Below are 23,765 nucleotides of genomic sequence, written 5' to 3' on the forward strand. Positions count from 1 at the left end.
TAACTTTAATTATATGGACTTTTGCAGCAAAATAATGTCTCTGCTTTTTAATATGCTGTCTAGGTTTGTCATAGCTTTTCTTCAGAGAAGCAAGCGTCTTAATTTCAGACAACACTAATTTCAGCTGGTCCCTTTTATTTAGAAACTCTGCACCTCTTTGTTTTGATCAAGTAACAGATCTTTTCTTCAGCTTATTAAAAAAAGACTCCTACCTAAAATAGAGTTGTATGTTTTAAATAACAAATAAATATAATGCTGATTGTAGAGACCTGGGGAACTGCACACTATATATCAACTTTCATTACCACTTCTTCACAAATACTGCTGTTCCCATTGGTGTCCATTTGCTTCTTCTTGCCAAAGCCGTCAATTCCTCCATTGCAGCATTTAATTTAGTTATTACCTACTCCATGGCTTCTCAGCCTTTATTAGCATTTGACAATATGATACTTGCCATCAACCGTTCGAGGTAACTGCCCAGACTGACTCCTTTCACCATAATTATGGCTTCTTGAGTCAAAATAGTGCTCTCTGGGTCTTGAGGATGTGGTTTGTATATAAGTGTCTCATCTACTGAAATCATATTTGTAAATGAAACATTCATATTTAAATTCCATGGTTTTCTCTATGAGATCCACTACAGAATATTCTCACACATATGTTTTGGTTCTTGCTATACCAATAATTGATTTCACAGTGGAAGACAGTCCCCACTCTGTGCTGAGAAGTGTGTGGTATGCAGCTTTCCAGAGGGATCTATGTGTCTGTCCAGTATATCAACTCCAACCACACTTGGATTCATGGCGTTTGGATAATTCTGCACTGCAGCTGTTATAACAGTTTTCCATAAGTGGTCAATAACGTGTCCTGAATGCAGAGTTCCAAAGAATAGCAAGGAGAGATAGAAAGACTTCCTCAGTGATCAATGCAAAGAAATAGAGGAAAACAACAAAATAGGAAAAACAAGAGACCTCTTCAATAAAATTAGAGATTCCAAGGGAACATTTCATGCAAAGATGGGCTCGATAAAGGACAGAAATGGTATGGACCTAACAGAAGCAGAAGATATTAAGAAGAGGTGGCAAGAATACACAGAAGAACTGTACAAAAAAGATCTTCCCGACCAAGATAGTCACGATAACGTGATCACTGACCTAGAGCCAGACATCTTGGAATGTGAAGTCAAGTGGGCCTTAGAAAGCATCACTACTAACAAAGCTAGTGGAGGTGATGGAATTCCAGTTGAGCTATTACAAGTCTTGAAAGATGATGCTGTGAAAGTGCTGCACTCAATATGCCAGCAGATTTGGAAAACTCAGCAGTGGCCACAGGACTGGAAGAGGTCAGTCTTCATTCCAATCCCAAAGAAAGGCAATGCCAAAGAATGCTCAAACTACCGGACAATTGCCCTCATCTCACACGCTAGCAAAGTCATGCTCAAAATTCTCCAAGCCAGGCTTCAGCAATATGTAAACCGTGAACTCCCAGATGTTCAAGCAGGTTTTAGAAAAGGCAGAGGCACCAGAGATCAAATTGCCAACATCCGCTGGATCATGGAGAAAGCAAGAGAATTTCAGAAAAACATCTATTTCTGCTTCATTGACTATGCCAAAGCCTTTGACTGTGTGGATCACAATAAACTGTGGAAAATTCTGAAAGAGATGGGAATCCCAGACCACCTGACCTGCCTCTTGAGAAACCTGTATGCAGGTCAGGAAGCAACAGTTAGAACTGGACATGGAACAACAGACTGGTTCCAAATAGGAAAAGGTGTACGTCAAGGTTGTATATTGTCACCTTGCTTATTTAACTTATATGCAGCGTTCATGAGGAACGCTGGGCTGGAAGAAGCACAAGCTGGAGTCAAGATTGCTGGGAGAAATATCAATAACCTCAGATATGCAGATGACACTACCCTTATGGCAGAAAGTGAAGAGGAACTCAAAAGCCTCTTGATGAAAGTGAAAGAGGAGAGTGAAAAGGTTGGTTTGAAGCTCAACATTCAGAAAACAAAGATCATGGCATCTGGTCCCATCACTTCATGGGAAATAGATGGAAAAACAGTGGAAACAGTGTCAGACTTTGTTTTTTTGGGGCTCCAAAATCACTGCAGATGCTGATTGCAGCCATGAAATTAAAAGACGCTTGCTCCTTGGAAGGAAAGTTATGACCAACCTTGATAGTATATTAAAAAGCAGAGACATTACTTTGCCAACCAAGGTCCGTCTAGTCAAGGCAATGGTTTTTCCCGTGGTCATGTATGGTTGTGAGAGTTGGACTGTGAAGAAGGCTGATCGCCGAAGAATCGATGCTTTTGAACTGTGGTGTTGGAGAAGACTCTTGAGAGTCCCTTATACTGCAAGGAGATCCAACCAGTCCATTCTAAAGGAGATCAATCCTGGATGTTCATTGGAGGGACTGATGCTAAAGCTGAAACTGCAATACTTTGGCCACCTCATGCGACGAGTTGACTCACTGGAAAAGACTGTGATGCTGGGAAAGGTTGGGGGCGGGAGGAGAAGGGGACGACGGAGAATGAGATGGCTGGATGGCATCACCGACTCTGTGGACATGAGTTTGAGTGTACTCCGGGAGTTGGTGATGGACAGGGAGGCCTGGCGTGCTGTGATTCATGGGGTCGCGGAGAGTCGGACACGACTGAGCGACTGAACTGAACTGAACTGAAGTCCAGATCTGCATGGTGTCGGTGGCCCTCAGGGGGTTGGGGTGGGGCTAGGGCATAACTAGGCAAAGATGTCAATCTTGCCCCTGCCCCGCCCCTCAGCCACTCAGGGTCCTTTTCTGATGGCTCAGAGGTTAAAGTGTCTGCCTCCAATGCGGGAGACCCGGATTCGATCCCTGGGTCGGGAAGATCCCCTGGAGAAGGAAACGGTAACCCACTCCAGTATTCTTGCCTGGAGAATCCCATGGACGGAGAAGCCTGGTAGGCTACAGTCCACAGGGTCGCATAGAGTCGGACACGACTGAGCGACGGAACGGAACGGAACGGAACGGAACTGGGGAATTACCATAGACAAATTAAGTAATGCAGTGTGCTTCTCTGATGGCTTGGACAGAAAGAATCATTCTGCAGAGAAGGAGACTTCAGTTCAGCCCCTGCGTCAGGAAGTAATGAAATATGAATTATGCTATGATCACCATAATTAGATCTGGCTTTGTGATTTTCTCACCAGCAATTAATTCTAAGACCACTTCCTCTCTCTATAATCTTGCACAAATCACCTCTCTGTTTATCACTTCTGAAAATGACAATAAAAATACTTTTACCTACGCACATAGTTTGGGTAAGCAGAACTGAGAGAATATTTGTGAAACTGGACTATAAATTGGTAAGGACTCACGAACTCCAGGGTTTCGATGCAGGTAAAGCTGCTTCTAAGAGCTCAGGTTCTCCAACTCTTCTGCTTTCTCAGATAATAATGCCAGATTCTCTTCTTACCTTCAGGTTCTCACATTCTATCTCCCTCAACTCTGTGTGAAAAACAGGGATTCCATTATCTACCTTTTGGAATTAGTGTGAAGACAATCTGGGAAGTCCGTGCAGTGCTTAGTATGTGGTAGTTTCAAGAAACTCAAGTAGAGATGACTCCGAGCCTCAGAGAGCATCTAATGCACTTACCTCCTTTGCATATTAACGAGTCCAGAAATTATAGAAATTGACCAGAGTTATACACTGAGTATTGTAATTATATTCGATCCCAGGTCTCTGAAGTCTCAGAGCTATTTCAGCAGAAAACCCCTGCAGGCTGTGGCAGCATAAAAACAAATGACAAGGGGCAATCATGAAGGCACATTTCCTGGTGAAGTCTTCCAGTGAAACTAGTATGAGGATAAATTGGAAAGGAGGAGAGGGAAGAAGAGATACAAAATAATCTCTTTTATAAATGTGTTCAGTTATATATCACAGCCCCCTCCTGCCCAAATCTTCTAATTAAGAGTTTTATTTTTTGGTAAAACAGATTCTGCTACATTCACATAACAGAATATTATCCAGCCACTTAAATATGTGAGGTAGAACTGAATGGGAAAAACATTTGCAAATGATAAGACTGACAAGGGGTTAATTTCCAAAATACATAAACAGCTCATACAGCCCCACATCAAAGAAACAAACAACCTAGTTAAAAAATGGGCAGAAGACCTGAATCGACATTTTTCCAAAGAAGACTTACAGATGACCAACAGGCACAAGAAAAGATGTTCAGAATCTTTAATGATGAAAGAAATGCAAATCAAAACCACAGTGAGGTATTGCCTCACACCTGCCAGAATGGCTATCATGAAAAAGACAGCAAATTAAAACGTTGGTGAGAATGTGGACAAAAGGGAACCTTTGAACTGTACATCGTTTATGGGAATATAAATTGATGCAACCACTGTGGGAGCGGGATTCCTCCATAAACTAAAAATTGAACTATTGTATGATTCAAAAATTTCACTTCTGTGTATATATCCAAAGAAAATGAAGACATTAATTTGAAAAGATACATGCACACCAATGTTCATGGCAGCATTGTTTACAGTAGCCAAGATACAGAAGTAACCTAAGTGCCCATCAATAGATGAATAGATAAAGAAGATGTGATATATATAGCTAATGGAATACTGCTGCTGCTGCTAAGTCGCTTCAGTCGTGTCTGACTCTGTGCGACCCCATAGACAGCAGCCCAACAGGCTCCTCCGTCGCTGGGATTCTCCAGGCAAGAATACTACTCAGCCATAAAATGGAGTGAAATTTTGCCATTTGTAGCAACATGCATAGACTTGGAGGGTTTTATGCTTAGTGAGATAAGTCAGACAGAGACAAATACTATGTGAGATCATTCATATGTTGAATCTAAAAAACAAGCCAGTAAAACAAAAAGAAACATATTCACAGTTATAGAGAACAAACTAGTGGTTACCAGTGGGGAAAAAGGAGGGAGAGACAAGACAGGAATTGGCAATTAAGAGGCAGAAATTACTATGTATAAAATAAATATACTACAAAGATGTATTGTACAGTACAGGGGATACAGGCAATATCTTATAATGACCTTAAATGGAGTATAACCTTTAAAATTATGAATCACTACATTATATACCTAAACTCATGCAATAATTATACATCAATTATACCTCAGTAAAAAAAGATAAAATAAGCGCTTAGATAAACAAGCATTAGCATAGAAAGATGTGCCTAATATATTTAGGGAAGAAAGAAAACAGCTGCATAATATCTACAATGCTGGTCCTATTTTTGTTTTATGTGTATATAAACATGGTAATAAGTCTGGAAGGACATCTTCCAGACTATTAGTAATAGTTATCCTTCTGTGTTACAAAGATTTTTCCCCTTTTATTTTATGAGAATTGTTTAAATTCTCAGGGGTATCTATGACTTTGATCATTAGAGAAAAATAAAGCTTTTAGTTAAAATAAAAAATGCCACTGAAACAATTTAATGATTAATTACATAAAAGTATAATTACTCATGTATACACTGAACCAAAGTGAAAAAGAAAAAATTATAATGAAAGATTAAAAGCTTTAAGGAAAATGAAAACATTCAGTCCCTTCTTTTCTTAAAGACGATTGTTATCTAATAGCATTTCCTTTATTTGAGCAGAGAAAATGAAACAACAGACAAAGCACATTTAATAGTTTTAGTGGAACATCTTTTCCCCATATCTCCAAAACAAAGTAGGCTATCTTGGAAGCAGATATGAAAACTCTCCCTGACCCCAGATCTAAAAAGGAAGTAAACCCAAATTGCGCCCCACAGCACATGTACAACTGCCCCGCAGTGTTTCCGTCTATGTTACTGTGTGTGTTAGTGCTAAGGCTTAACTAGTCTGCAAACCCCTTGAAATGGCCAACCAAAGAGTGTACATAAGAGCAAATATACATTTTCTGGGGAGAAGAAAAGTGATCTTTTAATATTCTTCCTACCCCCAAATATTAACCACAACATTTATCTGTTCATATATATCCAAATATTCAACAGACATTGAGAGTCTTCCTTGCCATTCATGGTTATACATATAGTAGGAATGTCATTAGCTGACTTACGTGCCTCATTTCTTATTCTTACAGCAATACTGTAAGTAAAGATTATCCCTATTTTCCCAGTGAGGAATATGGAGAATTAAGGTTATCATATTCTTTGATGTTTCTGTCACTGAGACTTGGGGGTCTCTGCCCCTTCCCCTTGAATCTAGATGGGCACTCTGACTACTTGGACTAACTAAATAAGATGAAATTGACACTGTCAATTTCCAGGTCCAGGTCTTAAGAGACAGCAGCTTCTATTTCCTGTCCTTTGGAATAATAGTCCTTATAAGCCAGCCATCATTGTTGTGAGGAAGCCAGTGTAGCTCCACAGAGACGCCTTCATGGAGAGGAACTGAGCTCCCTATAGAAAGTTAGCACCAACCTGCCAGTTAATGTTCACTCATGAGTGAACTGTCAGGAAGCAGATCTTCCAGACTCAGTCCAACCAGCCCAACTAATGCTGTGTGGAGCAGAGATGAACCATCATCTCCATTGCCCCTCTAGTAGGCAGAATGATGGAACAGGATTTTCCTCCTGAATTTCAGAACTTGTGAGTAGGTAGTCTTACATGGCAAAGGGGAATTAAGGTTGCAGATGGAATTCAGATTGCTTATCAGCTGACCTTAAATAGAGAGATTTATTCTGGATTATCCAGGAAAGATCCAATGCAATCACAAGGATCCTTGAAAGAGAGAAGCAGGAGAAGGTCACGGTGATTCAGTGGGAGAATGACGTGACTTGCTATTGCTGGCTTTGAAGATGGAGGAAGGATCCATGAGTCAAGGAAGGCAGGCACCCTCTAGAAGCTAAACAATACGAACCAATTCCCTCCTAGGGATTCCAGAAGGGTGTATAACCTTGCAACACTTGATTTTAGCTTAGTGGTTAACTGTGTTGCATTTCTAACCTTCAGAACTGTGAGATAGTATATTTGTGTTGTTTTAAGCCACTAAATTTGTGGTAATTTGTTACAGCAGCCATAGAAAACTAACACAGACCCTCTCCCTAAGTTGCATATTTGTGAGCAAAATAAATATTGTTTTAAACTGCTACCTTTGGAGCTGGTTTGTTCCTCAGTGAAAGATAATTGGAATAAGAAAATTAGGGCTAGAGTAATTAAATAATCTCCCCAAGTGATCCAAAAAGTTCAATTACCTGGCCCTGCTATTACATGCTGTGAAAATTCTCAAACACCTCCACTGACAAAATTTCATCAGTTATTTTCTCCTTTGAACTCCATCACTTATTTCTTTGTTGCTCCCTGATTCTGCCCTCGCAGGAATCTCAAGTGTTCTTGTGCCAAATCCAGTATGCCCTTCTCCCTGTCCCATTCTCAGTGGTAACACTGCTGACCACCATATCTCTTTTGTCTCCAAAAATGTATTACTTGAAGTATTACTTCAAGGTCAACATATTTAAATCTAAACATATCATTTCTTTTAAGTGATGACTATTTTAACAGTTAATAGTACATAAGAGAGCAACTAAAGACTCTTTAGTAAGCTATTGAACATTTTTATGAATGCCTAGGCCTTTTTTTTAACCTATTTGAAGATTCTTTATAGATTTAATTTTCTATGTTTAAGTATCTTTTTACACTGAGTCCATAAATGTTCTTTTAAATTAGTGATAGTGAAAATAGTTATCCTGGAGATAATTATATTTAGTGATTAGGTTTTACAATAAAGCTGTTTTAATCAGCTTGTTTAATACTCTTTGTTCTGTTCTGTTCAGTCGCTCAGTCGTGTCCGACTCTTTGCAACCCCGTGGACTGTAGCCTACCAGGCTTCTCTATCCATGGGATTCTCCAGGCAAGAATACTGGAGTGGGTTACCATTTCCTTCTCCAGGGGATCTTCCCGACCCAGGGATCAAACCCGGGTCTCCCGCATTGGAGGCAGACACATTAACCTCTGAGCCACCAGGGAAGCCCGTACTGATCATTATGGCTTCCTAGGTGGCATTAGTGGTAAAGAACCTGCCTACCAATGCAGGAGACATAAGAGATGCGGGTTCAATCCCTGGGTTGGGAAGATCCCCTGGATAAGGAAATGGCAACCCACTCCAGTATTCTTGCCTGGAGAATCCCATGGACAGAGGAGCCTGGCGGGCTACAGTCCATAGGGTCGCACAGAATCAGACATGACTGAAGCAACTTGGCGTGCACACACACACACTGATCATTACAGCACCAGATAAGAAAAGTTTTTCAGGCAAGGATGAGATCACTTAACTGTTTCAAAAGTAAATTTCATAGTAAATCTTCCCCCCAAATGTCCAAAGTAAAGTGACAATTGGTTGAAAAATAATTTCCCTTCATTCCTCCTTGTTTGTTGAGGATCATCTGATGTTTTTAAAACCCACAGTATGTGTATGATTTAAAGAAAATCCTTTTCTCCTGAGTGAAAACAGTGAGTGCCGTTTCAGATCCCAGAGCAACTCCGTGGCCTACCAATCAAAAAACAGAATCAGTGGAATATGGACAACATCAGGAAAAAATGAACCAAGTAGCCTTTGACTCTCACCTTTCAATTCTTGTGATACCCCCAAAACTTTGACTAGGAATCTGAAGAGATGGCAGGTGCAATATAAAGTGTCACATGGTGCTATTTGTTAAAATGATAAACACGGCTTTTGAATTTTATAATATTGCTCAAATAGGGGGGCAAGCTCACTCAGTGAGCTGTCTTAGTTGACCATTTTGTGTTCTAATTGCCATTTCAGTAAATGAGGAGAATTTACACAATGTCCACTGAAAAGTTGGATAAAACAGAAAGGAAATTAGAAACTCGGCTTCATCAACAAAGTGAATGAAAACATTCCAAGAAGGACTGAGGAAGCTTATAATCATACCAAAATGTAAAATTCACTGGGTGACAGAATGACTGGTCTCTGTTTCCCCAGAGGGTGCCCATCAAAATAGCTTCGGGAGCAAGTTATTGATAATAAGGACACATAGGACTCTTTCCATTGCAAATGATAGAAAATCCAACTCAAATGTAATTAAGAAAAATAATTTGTTGGTTCACTCATCTGCAGGCTCAAGAACTATTCTAGCTTCAGGAATAACTTGCTCCAAGGACTAAACTCAATGTTCTATAAGCTCAGTTCATCTCCAAATATCAGTTCTGTCCTCATGTGTTTTGGCTTCATCCTGAGGTTAAATCCCAGAATATAATGGAACAGGAGAAGTGGAAATGGTCCTCCCTATACAAATAAGGTTGGGCAGAAGGAAGTGGTTTCCCAAAGAAGATACTAGATAGGGTGGAAGCGTACACTGACCCGCCTTGTGTTCACTATGATAGTACTGGTATACCATGTTAATAAGAGACATTATGAGTATTGTTTATATTTTTTGAAATAAGCAGAATTATTTAGTTGTATAAGCATGTATGGTCTGATATACAAATATGTAAACTATCAAGCCCAACTACTTGGATACCTAGTGAGATGCTGATTGTGGTTCTCTTTTAAGTCAGTTTATGTTCTTTCCAACTTTATCTCCCACAAAAATTGTCCACAGAAACTTTGCTCCAGCCTCACCAATCAGCTAATCTGGATTGCTTACCTCTATAACTTGATCTTCTAAATTTCTACTACCTGGAATATCCCCTTCACCTCTTCACTCTTTGCTATCTAAATTTCCCTTTTCCAAGGCTTCTTCATAATTATTTCCTCTATGAAGCAATTGAGAAATAATAATCCTTTCTCCTAAATTTTCTCATAATTTTTAAATTAAAATTTGCAATTTCCCCACCAATTTTGACTCTCCAGACCATGGAAGGTATCATTTTGATGACTGACCATTTTGAATGAACACTGGGCACTGTATCTTCACTCTTTTGCACTTGTAACTCTACCAACTTATATCTTGTAAGCATAAAGCTTTGCCTCTAGAAAATATTCAGTAAATGTCTGGGAAATAGAACTTAACTGAATGAAGGGCAAATCCTAAAAGTAAGCTACTGATGGTGGTAACTGATCAAAGCTAATGTGAGTAAAGATTATACATACTTCTAAGATGAACATTTAAAATGTGACTCCTGCCCCCAAAAAGTGTGTTTTCACAAAATGTGAAATAAAATCTTACCATATAGAAAAGCTTTCCCTGAAGAAATGGTTGAAAACCATTTAAAGCAAAACACTGGCATTTAACTAGTCCCAATCCTAAGAAATAAAACATTATAATAGGTTTATTTATTTAGAAAATATAATATGTGACAGGTGATATTTTTAAAGAGTGAGGGAAATACATTCTCATAACTAGAGCTTGCTGGGAATAATTTCTGAAATTGTGGGCAGTTATTGTATATAATTTTAGATGACCTTATAGCTTTGGGAATTGCACTATTTTATAGCCCAGAAGTGATTACATAGAATCATGTTTAAATGATTACAATAAGAACTACACAGGCAGTAATGTTTGCTACTTTGCAAAACACTTAGCCCAGGAGACTCTTTAAAGCTGAATGGAACAGAAAATACTAGTAGTCATGTTAGACTATTCATCCAGTAAATATCAGCACTCACTGGCTACTATAGTGAGCAATGTTTTCTCTGAATCTCATATCTCATTTACCACTTAACACCAAAGCAGCCAGTTGCATCCTTGAAAAACAGAGCAGATTAGTTATTTAACATCATTTAGTTTATTTAGCATCATAAAGATCCCCTCACCTTAACCACATTGTCATTTTAATTTTCAGTGTTCTAGTTTGAAGACACTAATTTTTAATTCATTTAGGCCAATCAATGAAGGAGATATAAAACCGACATAATACTTTTTAAATGTCTCTTAATTTAGCTTATATAAAACTTCCAAGTTTTTAAGAATCTCAATTAATAAAAACAGAAGAAATTATATACAATCCCCAAGAAAATAATAAATGTAGTCAGTAAACATCAATGGTTATTAACAACATTAGGTGAAATGTTCATGGAAAACTGTATAATGGATAGGTCAGGTTGACAACACCTGAAACCATTGATCCATCTTTGCATCATTAAAAGTATTTCCAGAAAACAGTTTGTGATACACTAGTGATTTTTTTCTTCTATTACTGTGTAACATATCACTCCAAAGCTTAGTGGCTTATAACAAATATTTATCCTTTCACATGGTTTCTCTGATCACAAATTCAACAGTGGTTTAGCTGGGCAGTTCTAGTTCAAGGAATCTTGAGGTTACAGTCAAGATGTCAGCTAAGGTAACAACCATTTGAGTTCCTGCCTGAGGCTGGAGGGTCCACTTCCATAATGGTTCACTCACATGACTATTGGCAGGAAGCCTCAAGCCATCATGTGGCCTTCTCCCTAGGGCCACTGGAGTGCGTGCATCTGCCCGAACATCTGGCTGCCCCCAGATTGAGTGATCCAAGAGAAAGAGAGGGAAAATCTATGAAGCCTTTTATGTCACAGAGCATCATTTCTGTATGTACCATTGGTTTACCAGTCAGTTCTATTCAGTTTGGGAGAGAACTGACTATATGAGGACATGAATACAAGAAAGTGAGGGGCAACAGGGGCCAACTTGGTAGTAAACTACCACAAATGGGAAGCAATCCTCTAAAGTATTCTTGCCTCTTCTCCTGTAAACCAATCCAGAATCGAATCAAACGTGTAGGTCCAATTACTAATATATAAGAAAATAGGAAGAGGTCAGCAGTGGCCACAGGACTGGAAAAGATCAGTTTTCATTCTAATCTCAAAGAAAGGCAATGCCAAAGAATGCTCAAACTACCACACAATTGCACCCATCTCACACGATAGTAAAGTAATGCTCAAAATTCTCCAAGCCAGGCTTCAGCAGTACATGAACCGTGAATTTTCACATGTTCAAGCTGGATTTAGAAAAGGCAGAGGAACCAGAGATCAAATTGCCAACATTGCTGAATCATCAAAAAAGCAAGAGAGTTCCAGAAAAACATCTATTTCTGCTTTATTGACTATGCCAAAGCCTTTGACTGTGTGGATCACAACAGACTGTGGAAAATTCTTCAAGAGATGGGCATACCAGACCACCTGACCTGCCTCTTGAGAAATGTGTATGCAGGTCAGGGAGCAACAGTTAGAGCTGGACATGGAACAAAAGACTGGTTCCAAATCGGGAAAGGAGTACATCAAGGCTATATATTGTCACCCTAGTTATTTAACTTATAGGCAGAGTACATCATAAAAACGCTGGGCTGGAAGAAGCACAAGCTGGAATCAAGATTGCCAGGAGAAATATCAATAACCTCAGATATGCAGATGACACCCCCCCTTATGGCAGAAAGCGAAGAAGAACCAAAGAGCCTCTTGATGAAAGGGAAAGAGGAGAGTGAAAAAGTCGGCTTAAAACTCAACATTCAGAAAACTAAGATCATGGCATCTGGTCCCATCACTTCATGGCAAATTGATGGGGAAACAGTGACAGACTTTCTTTTGGGGGGCTCCAAAATCACTGCAGATGGTGACTGCAGCCATGAAATAAAAAGGCGCTTACTCCTTGCAAGGAAAGTTATGACCAACCTAGACAGCATATTAAAAAGCAGAGACATTGCTTTGCCAACAAAGGTCAGTCTAGTCAAAGCTATGGTTTTTCCAGTGGGCACTTATGGATGTGAGAGTTGGACTATAAAGAAAGCTGAGGACCAAAGAATTGATGCCTTTACTGTCCTGTGGTGTTGGAGAAGACTCTTGAGAGTCCCTTGGACTGCAAGACAATCAAACCTAAAGGAAATCAGTCCTGAATGTTCTTTGGAAGGACTGATGCTGAAGCTGAAACTCCAATACTTTGGCCACCTGATGCGAAGAACTGACTCACTAGAAAAGACCCTGATGTGAAAAAGATTGAAGGCAGGAGGAGATGGGGACGACAGAGGATGAGATGGTTGGATGGCATCACCAACCTGATGGACATGGGTTTGAGTAAACTCCAGGACTTGGTGATGGACAAGGAGGCCAGGTGTACTGCAGTCCATGGGGTCACAAAGAGTCGGACACAACTGAGGGACTGAACTGAAATGAACTGAAGGAATGGGTGTCTGCACGCTGAGTCACTTCAGTCATGTCCAACTCTTTGCAAACCCATGGACTGTAGCCCACCAGGCTCCTCTGTCCGTGGGATTCTCCAGGCAAGAATACTGGAGTGGGTTGCCATGCCCTTCTCCAAGGAATGGGTAGAGGAACACATTAAACAACACAGGAAGGAAACAATTAGTCAATTCTAGAATGTGGGACAATCTAAAAACAAGATTTGATTTCATCAGTTAATATATAATGTAGGGGGACAGTTACAGATTAAAAGAGAATTAAGAGATGTTAGCTCAGTCAGTAAAGAATCTGCCTGCAATGCAGGAGACTGGGGTTTGATTCCTGGGTCACGATGATCCCCTGGAGAAGGAAACAGCAACCCACTCCAGTTTTCTTGCCTGGAAAATCCCATGGACAGAGGAGCCTGGCAGGCTACAGTCCATGGGGTCGCAGCAGTCAGACACAGCTTAGTGACTAAACCACCACCAGGAGATGTTAACGACTAAATGATAGTGATTTCAATGAATCAGTTACAAAAAGACTATTTTCATAGTGGTGAAAATTTCAAGGACTGAGTGTTTAGGTGATATTAAAGAATTATTGTTAGGCATATTCCATAGGACAATGGTATTGTGGGTGGGTATATATATATATATGCCCTTATTTCTTCTAGTTATATGCTAAAGCATTTATAATTGAAATGCTATGGTATCTTTTTTTTTTTAACTTTTAAATTGAATTATTCGGTTCAGTTCAGTCGCTCAGTTGTGTCTGACTCTGCGACCCCATAGATTGCATCATACCAGGCTTCCCTGTCCATCACCAACACCCAGAGCTTACTCAAACTCATGTCCATCAGGTTGGTGATGCCATCCAACCATCTCATCCTCTGTTGTCCCCTTCTCTTCCCGCCTTCAACATTTCCCAGCATCACGGTCTTTTCAAATGAGTCAGTTCTTCACATCAGGTGGCCAAAGTATTGGAGTTTCGGCTTCAGCATCAGTCCTCCAATGAATATTCAGGACTGATTTCCTTTAGGATTGACTGATTTCATTTCCCTGCTGTCCAAGGAACTCTCAAGAGTCTTCTCCAACACTACAATTCAAAGTTACCAGTTCTTCGGCGCCCAGCCTTCTTCATAATCCACCTCTCACATCCATACATAACTATATGGATCTTTGTTGGCAAAAATACATATACACATACCTATTCTTTTTCAAATTCTTTTCACATTTAGGTTATCACAGAGTATTGATCAGAGCATCCTGTGCTACACATTAGATCCTTCTTAGTTATCCATTATAAATATAAAAGTGTGTATAAATAATATAACAAAAGTAACCAAGAGTTGTGGGATAGATTAAAAGAAAACTGGCAAAAAAAAATGAAAATTTCTGAACACTAACTTATATAGTTTTGGAAGCTCATTTTACTACTTTCTGAGTATGTTAGAAAAATTTGTACAGTTTTAAGCTACTGGAAATTTGGGGTTAATTACAGCAAATGGCATTACCTAAGGGGTAGCCAAAGAAGGATTGGAGTGTTTTCAGCTGCGTTATACAATGGGGTGGGTCTGCAGTTGTGGTTCTACACTTCTGTGATCTATCTTGATGTCTGTGGCATGAGAAGAGATGGACTAGGAGGTAAAGGCAGGGTGGAAGAGGTAGGCAGTCATTTCAGAGTCGGTGCAAAAGTGCGGACGTAATGGTGCTAACCATTACTTCTAGGGGAGTGACAGTAAGACCAGAAAGGAAGGAAAAATCCTGCACTCGTGGGTGGCCACATCCTAGGATAATCTGCAGTTGCTTCCTGTCTAATCACCACTGTTTCCTGTGTAATTCCCCTCCCTGAAATGATAAATTTCTTATCATTTCAACTCAAATTTCCCTAACCACTACAGAGGGTTTTGTTCTGTTTACAGTTTAAGATTTGTTTTCATGTTTTCAGGATGAGAAGGTAATAGCTGATTTTGCTCTTCTTTTTAATCTAAATTTCTCATAGGATTATCGTGACAGTATTTCTGTGTTTGATCATATTCAGAAACTTGCAGAAAGCCACTACATAAATATCAAGTGATAAATCAGGTGTCACGAGAAAAGACTAAGAAAGACTTTTATTTCTTATAACTATTTTTAATCCACATATTTTTAACATATCTGTACTTAACTTAAATGAAAGGGCTCAGGGCTCATTTTAGAAGGTTATTTAAAATGTTTATATCTTTCCGGGCCTTTCCTGAATGGAAACATTAGCAGTTAGAAAACTCTAAATTCATGAAAAAAAGAATATTGTACAGGGGAATGGAAGCCTCAGACTCAAATCATCACAGAAATGGTCTTATGAAAACCTTACTAGTAAAAAGTGGTATTTTATCCCCAAATAGTATAGAATTCCATAGCTATTCATGGATCAGAAAAAGAGTCTTCTTGATGATCAGTTCAAATGTGATATGTCTTTGGAAGTGGTGGTTAAAAAAGAGGAGAAGTAGTCAATTATATCTCAATAAACCTGGGAGAGAGAAAGAAAGAAAGAAAAAAGGTAGCAAGCTTCAGTTTCCATAACTAAAATAAAGTTAATTACATGGCCAACTGTTTAGAACATATAAAAACACTTCACTGTGTATATGTACATATATATATGTATATATAATGCTTTCGTTTAGGGAATTTGTTTAATTTCTTTCTATACCCTCTACGTAGAGATGTCACAGTGATTTCAAATAAAGAAATCAAAACCCAGGCCTCTAATGAAAAATAAAAAATATATTAGTTTTGAAATTTAAAATTCTGTCAAACTGATCACTTGGGATTATGTAGCACCATATATCCTGATTTAATTAAAATACAGTGTTCAATAAGGAATAATTAAGTAAAACAGTACATATTTTCTTACCAAAGTGCCCCTGTTTCCTAAACCATTAGTGAGCTAAATGTGTGTATTCAAGCAAGAACAGTGGCTGGGTTTTTCTGGGCTGCAGTCAGTAATGCATCTCTCTCTTGATACTTCCAGTGTGGTCCACAGAATGTTCTGTATTGGCTGGCAGCTTGTCACATAGGCTGACTTTCAGGCCCCACCCAATATCTACTGAGTCAGAAACTGTTTTGACAGGATCCCTAGGTGATTGATAGGAATGGTATATTTTGAGAAGTACTGCTCTAGAATTCATGAGAATGCTTCTAATTTCTATTCTCACCTTTCACTTCAAATCTTATCACCAGATATTTCTGTCTCAATCTCAGAGGTTTTTCCTCTCCATGTCTGAACTAGGCTTTTAGAATATCAAATATAGATAGCATCCTGGTGTAGACCCTAGCTCCTCAAACTGTAAGTCCCTCTAGGGGAGGGAACAGGTCCAGAATCATGTCTACATCCACTTTAGTCCCTGCCGCATAGTAAAAACTCAAGTACTTTTTGGAGAATGAATACAGTGAATGGCTAAGAACCTGTCTTTTGATACCAAATGATGGAAGTATGCAGCTTGACTCCTCCACTTACTAGCTGTACTAATACGGGAATCACAATTCCTTTCTCAAAGAATTCGTTTGAAGATTAAATGAAACTAAATGTACCTGGCATTATATATGTATTCCATCATAAGGGCTCTAGGATTTTTCCATATATTAATAAAAGTAGTACTGTATCTTTTCTATTTTAAACTATTGTCCCCAGGCTTCCCTGATGGCTCACTTGGTAAAGAATCTGCCTGCAATTTAGGAGACCCAGGTTCGATTCTTGCATCAGGAAGATCCCGTGGCGAAGGGAATGCAACCCACTCCAGTATTCTTGCCTGGGAAAACCCATGGACAGAGGAGCCTGGCGGGATACAGTACATGGGGTCACAAAAAATCAGACATGACTTCGTGACTAAACCACCACCCCTCTCTTAGTCTGCTTGGGCTGCCATAAAAATGTACTGATTCTGGGTGGCTTAAACAATAGAATATTATTTTCTCAGTTCTAGAGGCTGGAAGTCTAAAATCAAGGTTCCAGCAGGGTTCAGTTTCTGGTGAGGACTCCCTTCTTGACTTGGGGACAGCCAGCTTCTCACATATCCTCACATGGCAGACAACCCTCCAGTATCTCTTCTTCTTTTATCAGAATAACAATCCCATCAGATAAGGAATGACCCCTCTGACCTCATTTAACCTTAATTATCTGTTAAAGGCTCCTGTCTCCAAATACGGTCACTTTAACACTTAGGGTTTCAACAAACAAATTTTGGGGAGACATAGTTCAGGCCATAGCAATCTCAATACATGGCATTGCAGTACTCAAAATAAATATTGGCTTTCCAGGCGCTGCTAGTGGTAAAGAACCCGCCTTTCAGTGTAGGAGACATAAGAGACACAGGCTGATCCCTGGGTCGGGAAGATCCCCTGGAGGAGGGCATGGCAGTCCACTCCAGTATTCTTGCCTGGAGAATCCCACGGACAGTGGAGCCCGGTGAGCTGCAGTCCATAGGGTAACAAAGAGTCGGACATGACTGAAATGACTTAGCACTTAGCACACATGTTAGGTATACCTACATTGATAAAGGCAACATGATTTGTGTTTCTTTGGCTCTATAATATCTTAGTGTTTCCCTCGTTTTAATTTTTGTGTTTACTTTGTGCTATTTGGATCTCTTCTCTAATAATTACTTCTTTTTCTAGGTTCCTCGGACTTTTAAAAACACAATTTAGCTATGTTTATACTTCTTAAAATTTTCTTGGCTTAAGGAAATAAGATGTCAGAATTACAAGTAATACTTATACACATTTCCTATCCTATATCAAGATAAAAATAGTTTAAAGATATAAATAAGTCATTCTAAAATTTTACTTTCCTAAAGAATATACAAACTAGCATTCCTCCTTTAATTTTTGAATTCTTCTCTGACTATGCTTTTGCTCCGTTATTCTGATCTAAAAAAATCATAAAATACTTTTAAAAGAGTCACTATCCATCTGTGACTAGCAACATTTATTTTTTAAATGGACAGACTTTTCACCTAATCTCTAGATACTGATATATTCTGTGACTGCTATGATCATATGAAAACCATGCCTACTTGAACTCTTAAATATTCCCAATAACTCTATAGAAATAGACAAATCATTTAACTCAAAGAAACACTTAATGAAAGATAGTTATTATTCAACAAACTTCTCTTTCTTTCATCATGCTTGGTAAGAAAAAGAAGATAAGAAAAACATAGATTCCTCTCTCTGGGAGCTAGTTGGCTAGGAGGAGAGGCATACATATGAACAAAAAGTAAAGAAAATATCATTGATCCTTTAATGAAAGTATCTGTAAGATTCAAATGATTGGTTGTGTTTTAAATATACCTTGACTGTGGTTATAAATCAATATTAATGACAGGAAAACTCCTCAAGAGCATTGTCTAGATTTGCTATCTGATTTTCTTTTCTATTTTGCCACACATTTATTCAATACTTCAAGCAAAACAATAACACGTTATGGACCTTGCAAGCATAAAAAACAATATGGTAGCTGCTTCATTTCTCCCTTCTGAATATTACACAACAAACATACAGGGAAAGGAAAGGTCCTAGCTGAGTCATGTTACAAATCCACCACCCTTTCCGTGATTACTCAGTCCAAAATCACCCAGTACAGCCTCCAGCATGTATTATCCTTCCCCTCTGCAATATTTTTCTCAAAGCACTAACATTCTATTTGACTTTTTGTTTTGCTTACTGTCAGGCTTGCTCCACTTAAATGTGAGCTTCATGTTGACAAGGGTTTTGTTTGTTCACTGTTCTCTGCCTGCAGCCCAGAAGAGTTCCTGGCACGTAGTAGGCCCTGAGTAAATATTTGCTGACTAAACGAATTTTGTAAGCATTCTGATGAATATCTGAATAGATCTGTGATCATGATTATTGGTCTACGGGAGAACCACAGACAGATTTTCTAACTGTAGCAAATGAGCATTAGAGGCACAGATGATAAATTCACTACCTGCATAGTAGTGAGACTACTTAAGAACTAATGGGCTATAACTTATTTCCATTCTCTATCCCCTTGGAACAGAGAGCAAATTTATAGAAAATAGTGAAGGAGCAAAAAGGTGTTTTTTAGCATCTTTCAGGTAATATATGGAATGGTGAAGATAAGAGTTTGTTCATGTAAAAAAGGAATGCTTATCACCAGATTTCTCACATTAAAGTAGGCACTTGATAAATGTACCTGGCTGCTACTGATAACTATCTTTAACATCTTGCCTTATCTTCCACTCTTTTCTCAAAATGTACACGGCTGGTGGAGAACTGTGTTCAAACATGATCATGAGAAACAGATCAATGCTTCATTTTCCTCTGCACCTCGTACAAAGGCCCCTCTTTGAGGAAAACTCCCCTGTCACCCAATGGTAGCTTGAATTGCTCCTTTTTATAGAATCTTATTACATTCATTTGTATAATTGATCTCTTTATGAATTTCTGTATGTATATCTCACAAGCCTATGATAACAGGATCCCAACACTACACTGATGTCAGGTACACACACACTGGAATAATTTGCAGTGAACTTGTTATATGGATCTGGGCACTATATAGAGAAACCACGAGATTGTCTAGGAATCCAGGCTAGCTAAGGGTGCTGTCCCTGCGGTAACAACAGAGAGGAAGTGGATACAAGAAGGAGAGAGAGTTGTAAACAGGGAGCCTCTATGGGAGGAGCTGAGACTTTCTGTAGCAACCAACTTAAGGTGTCTTCATAGGGAGGTCACGAGGGCCATACATACCCTGACCTCTTTCTCCTCCCTTTCTCTAATTTCTTATCAGGACAGCCCAGTAGCTGACCCCATTCAGGAGCCAGGAACAACAGGATGGAATTCCTACCAGTCAGCTTCCTGGGGCAGACAGCAGGTTGGAAAGCAAATGGAATGAACCCAGAATGGCACATGAAGCTTTCATGTCACCCAGTGAGAGCAGGGACTGGCTCTCCGGCGTCTCTCTTTATCCCCTAAACTATCTTTCACAAACTACTTGGTCTCTACACTATATGTACGCAGTGGATCCTGGCAGGGTCCACTAACCTATCTCAGAACAGTCAAACAGAACTTCCATATCTGTGGAAGGGATCATAGTTTAATTGCAATGACTGCAGTGAGTCCTGAGATTATCTCAGACATATCAGAAACAACCTGAAAGGCAAGAATCTTCCACTTAGAGTCATTTGTGATATGATCAGAAACAGAAAGAGCAAGCTCCTGGATTGCAGGTAGATTCTTTACCGCTGAGCTGGGGGGAAGACCCAAGGCCCTGAAAGACCTTCTAAAATATTATTGGTCAGTTAGTTGGATTGGTGTCCTAGAGTTGCCAACATTTCCCACCAGATGGGAGGCATGAAAATGCTGCAGAGAAATAAAGACTCAGTTCTTATGATAGCATGCTTCACGGCCTAACGCAAGGGGGTGTGAATTCATGGACTAGACTCATAATACAGCACCAGTCACTGGAAAACAACTCCTGCACATAAAAAGGTTTTTAACCAGGGTCTTACAGGTTTATCTTATTCCTTGTTATATTTCTCTTTTAGCCTTACAACTTTATATGTATGATTTATGTGTTACGTTTAAATCTTAGTCAGTGACAGATATAAAGGAAGATCAATAAGGGAAGGAGAAAGGTACCGGGGAACTTTGGAACTTAATTTTTTTAAATGTCAAGCTAAGGAAATCAGAGAGGGCAGCTTGGAACATGGCATATATCTTAAAGACCAATTAATATTCTACATGCCTTTTATGAAATGGATACCTCCCTTAACTAGCTATATTGCTTTCACTCAGCAGCCTAATAACCCAGAAAGTAGTAAAACTAAATGCCTACCTTATTGATTAGCTGTCGAAAATATTATAATATTTCACCTTTCTCATAAAATATGTGCTGAAAATTTATTAGGACATTAATATACAGATTTACCTCTCTAGTGGGATGTGCTATGAATCCAAAACAATATGTGTCCTTAGGACTTTTCAAAAGTAGGATTCGTGTACAGAACTTCAGAAAATACACACACACATATATAGCAAAGTTCATAAATAAGAATTTGTCTTTGAGCCTTACACATATGTCCTTAGTTCTCTTTTAGGGTTTTAAAATAGCATAATTTCTTTATGATCACATTAAAGATCTTTAAAAAAGAGGTAAACTACATTAAACAAAGCTCATTTTTTCATTCCTAGAGACATATGCTAAAAATAAAAATGATTAGGAAATAGTCATGTTTTCCTCCCAGAGGGAAAGGGCCTTGTTTTACTTTCCCTTGGATTCTCAAAGCTGAGGCTAATGCTTGCCATATTATAAGTATTTTATAAATGTTATAACCAACTGCATACCATATATGCTAAATATATAGCTTTATACATCTATTGTCATTAAAACTCATGCTCTAATAATTATCAAATGACTGTAAATGTATTACACACATAGCTTACTCCAAAATATTTGGAATGATACCTGTGATATATTTTATAGTTAGATGCTTTCCATTTCTGGGAACAGAAGACCTTGTCTTAATGGTCTGAAACAATAGGAAAACTGATTCTCATGTGATGGGAAGCCTTAAGATAGGATGAATTCAATACTGGTAAAGTTAGCAGCCCAAAATCATGTCTAAGGACCCTAACTCCATTCTTCTGTTTTGCCTTCTCAGCACATCAGCCTCATCATCAGACTAAGTCCTTCCATGGGTCATTTCAGAAATGAATACAGTATTAGAGACATAAAAGAAGAGAAAAGGAAAGACCCTTTTTTCCCTGAATCTCTTTTTAAGGTCAAAAGTCTCCCAGAATCTACCCCTTAAATACCCAGCTGGATTCTCCACAAATTTCATGGGCCAGAAGTATGTGTGTGTGTGTGCGTGTGTGTGTTTGTGTGTGTGACTGTTTAGAAGACTACAAATCTTAATTCTCTCAAAAATAATTTTCCTGCTACATTCTAATACAGCAATCAAGAACATTGCTACAAACTCAACATGTTCATTATAATTCAAGACTTAGGAAAGCTATGTTTTTAGCTGTGCAGCAGACATCGTTGGCTGCCTACCCAACAGCCACTCCATTTTTTCCATCTTTATAAAAAAATCCTCATTTCATCCAGATGCCTTCTTCTGGAATAGTTAAGATATTGTAGTCTCCTTTAAAAAATAAATAACACTTGTTCTTTTTTTTTTCCCCGATACATTTTTGTATTGTTAGTAGAAATCTTTTAAAACCATTTCACTGACCTTGGTTCACACTAGCATGGACTCACAGTATTGTTTTGTTTCCTTCACTGAAAAGCAATTTTTTTTCATTCACACTGCTCTACGCACCTAGGATACAATTATGAACACTATAGACTTACATCCTTGTTTTCCTAGAACTTACAAGCTGTTACTAGTGAGATACATTGCATATGAGAGGCATTTTAACATTAGGTAACTATTTCAAAGTAAATTAACATTTTTTTTATACTCTCTGACAGAACAGCCCAGTTTCTCAAAATTTATCCTCAAAAAAGTCAAACATGGGTACATTTATTAAGTGAACTACTGAGTTCAGAATAGTCTATAAAATAAGAAAATTGGAGATAACCTAAAAGTCCAAAATCAGAGAACTAGTTAGGAGGGAATTATTGTATGTCTATATAAGTAATCATTCAAAATAATTATGCTATTTATTACTTAGAATAGTATGCAGCCAGTAAACATAATTGTGTGAAATAATATTTATTTGTAAAATGTTCATGACAGAACACAAAATGAAAAAGTAGGCCACACGGCAATATAGAAACTATAACAGTGTTTTGATACACGTGAATACAAATAATACCGAAGTGTTAATAGTAATTTTCTCTGGGTGGTATGATTTAGAGGAAGATTTTTCCCCTTCTATTCTCCAGGTTTTCTTTCTTTTTTTCTTTTTTTTTAGCAAAGGGGGAACACTTCTCCCTGGTGAGTAAGGAAAGGTTATATAATCAGGCAAGCGTACGTGATAATTTTCAAGGCAGTAACAGTCTTGTATTCTGCTTTCTTTTGCAGTTTCAAAAGGGTGGGGATGCTGACAAGTGTAGGGTGTGTACAGGTCCTAGGGCAGGTCTTCATTTTTGAACATACTCTGACTTGATAAATAAAAAGGGGGAAATTACAGTTATCAATGCTGATTTTCAGGTCTCATTGTAAAAGCATCAACCATTTATGATGTGCCTCACACATGCCAACCAGTACACTCAGAACCCTACATTGTACAATCACTTCATCCTTTCAACGACTCTATAAGTTAGGCATTGCTATTTTCTCCTCAGGCTTTAAAAGGGTTTGAAGGAGGTTAAATATCTTGGCTAAGATATGTGACAGTTACACCAGCTTCCTGTTCAGCCTGTTGCGGACAGAACCTCACCTCTGCCTGTCCAAGTGCCTCTCGCTCCCTATTCTGGGGTTCCTGAGACACTGTCCCGGGGGTGTCCATAGAACCCACTTAGTGCTTACACACATAATTGCACATGAGTGAGTCCTCTGCCCCCGAAGGGAGCCACCCTCTGCGGACTGCACCACCTACACCCCACCGTCCTCTCACTGCTAATGGGGCTTAGCTAATGGGAGGGCACTGGCAGGAGATGAGTGAACAGGAGAAAAAGTTGGACGTTTCTTCCCGCACTCCTGCTTTGCTTCAGTAGAAAGTTCCGGAGGACGCTTCATCCCTAAGCTCCTCT

General features: G+C 38.8%; 1 pseudogene; it reads right to left on the reverse strand.

Moving 5' to 3' along the window:
- Positions 1-301: 301 nt before the first annotated feature.
- Positions 302-23,521, reverse strand: LOC129558873 (PRELI domain containing protein 3B-like; annotated as a pseudogene).
- Between the last annotated feature and the right edge of the window lie 244 nt (positions 23,522-23,765).

The sequence above is a fragment of the Moschus berezovskii genome, chromosome 8, assembly GCF_049115385.1.
Source record: "Moschus berezovskii isolate FMDL1 chromosome 8, NW_MosBer_1.0, whole genome shotgun sequence".
NCBI lineage: Eukaryota > Metazoa > Chordata > Mammalia > Artiodactyla > Moschidae > Moschus > Moschus berezovskii.